The sequence below is a fragment of the Bos mutus genome, chromosome 25 (assembly GCF_027580195.1).
Source record: "Bos mutus isolate GX-2022 chromosome 25, NWIPB_WYAK_1.1, whole genome shotgun sequence".
NCBI lineage: Eukaryota > Metazoa > Chordata > Mammalia > Artiodactyla > Bovidae > Bos > Bos mutus.
The window spans coordinates 8,485,738-8,491,737 of NC_091641.1; positions in this window are offsets into that span (position 1 = coordinate 8,485,738).

Consider the following 6,000-nt stretch of genomic DNA (forward strand, 5'->3'; position numbering starts at 1 on the left):
GATCCCACAAGTTAAGGGCTCGGTCCCGCAAGCCTGCCTTCGCTTCAGACACGGAAGTACTGACCGACTGGCTATAAACAGGGGGATCCTTGACCCCTGACTGAGGTTCCATCATTTGTTAGAAAGGCTCACAGGACTCAGGAAAGCTCTTATATTTTGCGGTTCTTCGTAAAGGAGAGAACTCAGGAGACGTGAATGGAAGAGACGCATAGGGCAAAGTATGGGGGCAGGGGGTATGCGGAGCTTCTATGCCCCCGCCTGGTGCACCACTCCCTGCAGTACCCCAACCCAGAAGCTCTCTGAACTCCTTCATTTAGAGATTTTTATGGAGGTTTCATTTCATAAGCACGATTGATTAAATTGCATAACCCTGGGGACTTGCTGGCACTCCAGTGGCTAAGACTCCAAGCTCCCAATGCAGGAACCCTGGGTTTGACCCCTGGTCGGGGAACTAGATCCCCACAGGAACTAGACTAAAGATCCTGTGTGCCACAACTAAGACTTGGGTGCAGCCAAATAAATAAGTAGAAATGAAAATAAAAACAAATCATTAGCTCTTGATGGTTGAACTCAATCTCCAGCCCCTGTCCCCCCACCACAACCCTGGAGCTGAAATTCCAACTCTCTAACCATGCCTTGATCTTCCTACTGACCAGCTCAAAACTGTCTAGGGGCCACTAGTCATCTATTAGCATACAAAAGACTCTGAAGTTTCCAGGGGTTTTAGGTGCTGTGTGCTAGAAACTCGGAGACAAAAACCAGGTATATCTGTTTCCCAGTGGACCACAACCAGGCCTCCCAGTGGCTTGCCAGGCTCTGAACACTGGGTCTCCTGTCTAAGCAACACTCAGCCACGTGTCACCTGGGGCTGATGGCCCCCAGTTTATGGAGCACGCCTGGCTTGGAGTTGTTTGTTTACATGTGTTAGAGAGAGTAGGACGGTTGTTCCAGGTCGTACAGTTAATGAGCAGTGTCACCTGGATTTGAACCCGGTGTGTCCGATGCCAGAGTCCCAGTGTGTCTTTCCACTGGGCTGCTTGGAGGCACTGAGGGCTGATCTGACCTCCTGAAAACATCAAGTAGCAGAAGACGCACATACCAGGGTGGAAGGGGCAGCCGGCACACAGTAGGCGCTTTGTGAATACTTGCTGAGTCAACAAAGGATTGGCAAGTCCTTCTCCCCACACTCTCCAGGGTTCAGGGTGTCATCAGCTGCAGAAGACTCATATCCATGATCTAGAAGATTGTAGGTCAGCGAGGGCCACAGACCTCGTGTTACTCAGAGGGAGAGTGGGGATTGGTTGGGCTCAGGGGCTGTCTCAGACCACTGGCATGGTGCATCAGTGACCATGCCAGGCCTCTTCCCCGCCAGCTCTGGAACCTTCATGCTGCATCACTGGAGTCTCACAAGAGCAGGCTGGGAGAAGTAGAATGGGGACAATTCCACAGAGGAGGAAAGAGAGAGCTGGAAAGCAGGTGTGCAAACTCCTTCTTTGTACATTTCTGGCCACCTGTGTGTACCAAGTTGAAGTCTTGGTGTGGCCCAGGGTCAGTCCCTGGAGAGTAGAAAGGGGGGTACCTTGGAGGGGTGGAATCACCGTCAAGGCCGAGACCTTCCTGGCCCCTCAGATCCTTGCCTGGCTGGGAAACATTAGGGCCAGAGGATGCCCAGCCCGTCTGGGGCTCCCTGGCCCAGAGCTGTGGACGGTGGTGCCCAAGCTGCGCCTGATCTGTGACTTTGGGCCCCGCTCTGAGTGCGATCCCTGTATAAGGAGCGAGTGCTTTGAGCACTGGTTTCTCATCTTTAAAATGGGTGTGGCAGGACGTCCCTGGTGGGCCAGTGGTTAGGACTCTGGGCTTCCAATGCAAGGGATGGAGATTCAACCCCTGGTCAGGGAATTGAGATCTCATGTGCCGTGTAGCCAGGTTGATAAAATAAAAATAAAATGGGTGTGTGATATGATGTTATATTTAACCTTAGGGGGTTGTTATGAGGATCAAATGAAGTGAGTGACAGCCAGTGGTCGGCACTGATAAGTGTGGTTTCCTTCTTCGTTCCCTCTCTGCCTCTCCCACCCCTGCCCTTTCTTTTTTCCTTCCTTCCTAGCCAACACCTCTGGGCATGGTGTTAAAGAACTAGGTGCTCCAGGACACAGAGAACAACCTCCACCAGGGGACCTGGGGATGGAAAAAGCCTTGTCAGACCAGCTGTGGACGGGTGACAGACAGCTCAGCCCTGCCCAGAATCCCCAGGCCCCTCCAGTGCTGGGGAGCTCTGGGAGTCACACCAGCTGTGGCCCCTCACCAGCTCCATCAGGGCTTCAGGCCCCTGGACTGACATAGAAAGGGTGTCCCAGGGAGGCACATTTTTCACCCAGAGTCTTACAGCCAATGGGGTCCCTCAGCAGCTGACCATTACCTGCCCACCCACCTGCCAGCTGACCACCAGGGCCAGCCAAGGGGATGCATCGCCTACTTATTGGTGCCAGGCCCTGCTGGAGGAATGCCCTGTTCCTTCCTGCTGGGGTCGGCCAGGGTCCCCTATGCAAGGTCAGCTCGTGTGCATACGAAGTCGCTTCAGTCGTGTCTGATTCTTTGCGACCCCATGGACTGTAGCCCACCAGGGTCCTCTGTCCTTGGGATTCTCCAGGCAAGAATACTGGAGTGGATTGCCATGCCCTCTTCCAGGAGATCTTCCTGACCCAGGGATCAAACCCACAGTCTTCTTCATCTCCTGCATTGGCAGGTGGGTTCTTTACCACTAGCACCACCTAGGAAGCCCTAAGGTCAGCTCAGAAAGGAGAGACAATAGGAGCTGCCTCCTGTCCCTGTATCTCAGGAGGAGGAAAGACAGATGGGGAAATGGATGGGGTGGGCACAGGCCATGAGGACACCTACGAGCACCCATGAACACACCCCTTCTAGTGTGCTGCGTTTTGAATACAGAACACACACACACTCACGTTGCCCAGCAGTCCGGGTAAGAATGCTTAGACCCAGGTTATAGATGAGCAGAGTCATCTATAGATGAGCAGAGAGGACAGGGTCACCTGGAGAAAAGTCAGAGGCAGCAGGGGGAATAGAAGCTTTGGAATTAGGCTGCCTGAGTTTGAATCCCAGCCCTGCCTGACTTTAAGCCAGTGCCTTGACTTTTCTGAGCCTCTGTTTCCTCATCGGTAAAGTGGATAGAATACCCTTTCCATCTCAGGTTATTAGAAAGAAAGAAACAGCGACAGAAAAGCCCCACACAGTGCCCAGCACACAGTAGGTGCATGCCTGTCACACAGTAGGTGTACAAGAAATTTTGGTTCCTGCCCCGACTCCCAGCTCCCTTGAGTCTCCTTCCTCTGCTTCACATCCGAGCCCAAATCTCTTCCTCAGCCCTGATCAAGGAGTGAGAATTGACCTAAAGATGGCTTCTGCCAGCCTGACAGCTCCAAAACCTGTTTTTGCCCACCACAGGGCCAGCAGCAGGGTCAAGGGCAGCCTCAGAAGGAGGACCCTGGGAGGGGAGTCTGAGTGTTTTCGCAAGTGAGGTCATGGAGCCTCCAAAAAGCCGCCCCTCCCACTTCCATTTGCCGGTGCTTATTACCATCCACCTCAGTTTACAAAAGTCACGTGCACCCGTATCAGACAGTTTCATTCACAGCATTCCAGGACCCCAGGTGGGGCCCTGACCCCAGCTCCCAGCAGCCCTCTCACCTAGGCCCAGGTTGAGTCCTGATCCCCGCCCGAGCCCTGAGCCCAGGTCTCAGATAGACTGTGTCCTTACAAGGGTAATACATTGGTCACCTGATACAAAGAACTGACTCATTGGGAAAGACCCTGACGCTGGGAAAGATTGAAGGCAGGAGGAGAAGGAGACGGCGGAGATGGTTGGATGGCATCACCGACTCAATGGACACGAGTTTGAGCAAGCTCCGGGAGTTGGTGATGGACAGGGAGGCCTGGCGTGCTGAAGTTCAGGGGGTCGCAAAGAGTCGGACACAACTGAGTGGCTGAACTGACTTAGGGGATAAGGGGGGGTGTGGAGGGGCACAGTCAGAAGAGTCACCTTCACAAAAGAGGGAACTCCTGGCTGCCATATCTCAGAGCTCCTCAGTGGGATTCTCCCTCTCCTCCAGGAGCCGTCCCTGCCCTGAGGCTGAGGCGCTGAGCCTCCCTAGGGTGGGCCTGAGCCCACTGCTCAGGTTCCCAGACCTGAGAGTCCCAGCCCCCTCTTCTGAGGATCTGAGCAGGTGTTGAGAGGATCTGGGTAAGATAGAGGCAGGGGCTAGATCCTTGGCCCCGTCTGCCACCTGATTCAGCTGAGCCTCCAACATCATCCCCCTTGGCAAGGACCAGACCCACCTGGCTTGGAGGGGCTGCCCGGTCCTCTGAAGCGGCCCCAATTTATTCTGTCCCTGTTTCTATACCATTGGCCCAGGAACAAGCCTCCCTAAGTCCCAAGAGGGAGAGCCAGGCCCAGAAAAAGGAGGTAACGTGCCCAAGGTCACACAGCCAGCCACAGACAAGAGACCAGGCCTGACTCTGGCTTCCTGACCCTGCAGGTGGACTCAGCAGACCTGGAATGGGGGCAGGGTGGCTGGGGAGCCGGTGGGAAGCTCCTTCCCATGTCGGTAGGAGCCAGCATGGGTGCCTTGCACCACTTGCCTGGCTCCTGCCTGTTGGCTAGAAGCCCGGTGGCTGGGAATCCACACGGCTTCTCCCTGTCCAGCCAGGAGAAGTCTGGGTCCTTGTCCCTGACCCACCAGCCCACCTGGAACCAGCTTCTCTACAGGCACCCACACCTGCCCAGGGCAGGGGGCGACAATAGGGAGGAAGGTCCTTCCTCTTGCTTCCTGGCCCACACTCAGCTCCCTGGAGAGTCCCCTGGGCACCTGACCTCTCCCCTCATCCTCACCCCTGGCCCGAGATTCAGTCCCACCCAGCTGGTGGGACTGAGACAGCGGGGAGCCTGGGAAGCAGGATGAATTCTTCTCCGATTCTTGATCTCGAGCCTTCTCTAGGGTATGAAATTGCCTCCTTCTCGAGGCAGCTGAACTTCAGGGAGGCAGGCAGGTTCGCGAGACTATTAACCCCTAATGCTCGGCAGAGCCATAGGAGCGCCCCTCCCTCTTTGACAGGTGGGGAGACTAAGGTCCGCGTGAGCGAGGCTCCGACTCCCCTCGGGCTAAGCACCTGTCCCCCCCTGCCCCTCCATACCCCTTACTTGGATTCCGCGCTATCTGCGGGCGGGGTGGCGCCCAGCCAGGGCCACCGGGTCTCCCCGGGCGGCGTCGGGGGCGCACGCGGGATGCTCGGGGCCGCGGCCGCTGCCTCTCGGTGTCTTCTCTACGCCGGCGGCAGAGGGCTCTGTGCACTGCGCTGCGTCGCCGGCCGGGCTTTTAGCAGTGGGTGTGGACTCTGGCACTGCCGGGGCCCCCGCCCTCCCCGCCTGCTTGGGATGTCCTTTGCCCCTTGATCCGGTGCCTCCTTCTCTCCTTAGCACGTGGGTGGCAGCCGCTCACCCAGCTGGCGGGCCGTGGGGCAGCCGTGGCCCGGGCTATGGGCTCAGGCGCCTGCCACTCCCCGTCTGCGACCCGCTCGTGCCTGATCACCTTTAACCACCCCCACCCCACCCCACACACCCCCTCCCCCAGCTCCGCGGGGGCTTGGTGCCCGGCGCCCAAATCTAGGGCTGGGTTGGAGAGAGGAGGAGCCACAGGTGTGGAGCCAGGCCCAGGTGGGCAAAGGCAGCGCCTGGGAGGCCGCAGTTACACTCTGAGCCCCAGCCCCTCTTAGCTGTCTTGAGTTCCCATCAGGCTATCTGAGCACCATTCATTCCCCTGGAAGCCAGCTCCATGCGGTGCTGGGTTCCGACCACCTCCGTCTCTGATTTCCCTTCACCCTTAGGATCCCCACTCCCATTCCTCCAGAGCAGCCCTCCCCTTCTCACACCCCGACCCCTTACTTCCCTAACCTCCTCCTCCACAGCCTCTACCTCCTTAAGCTCCGGTT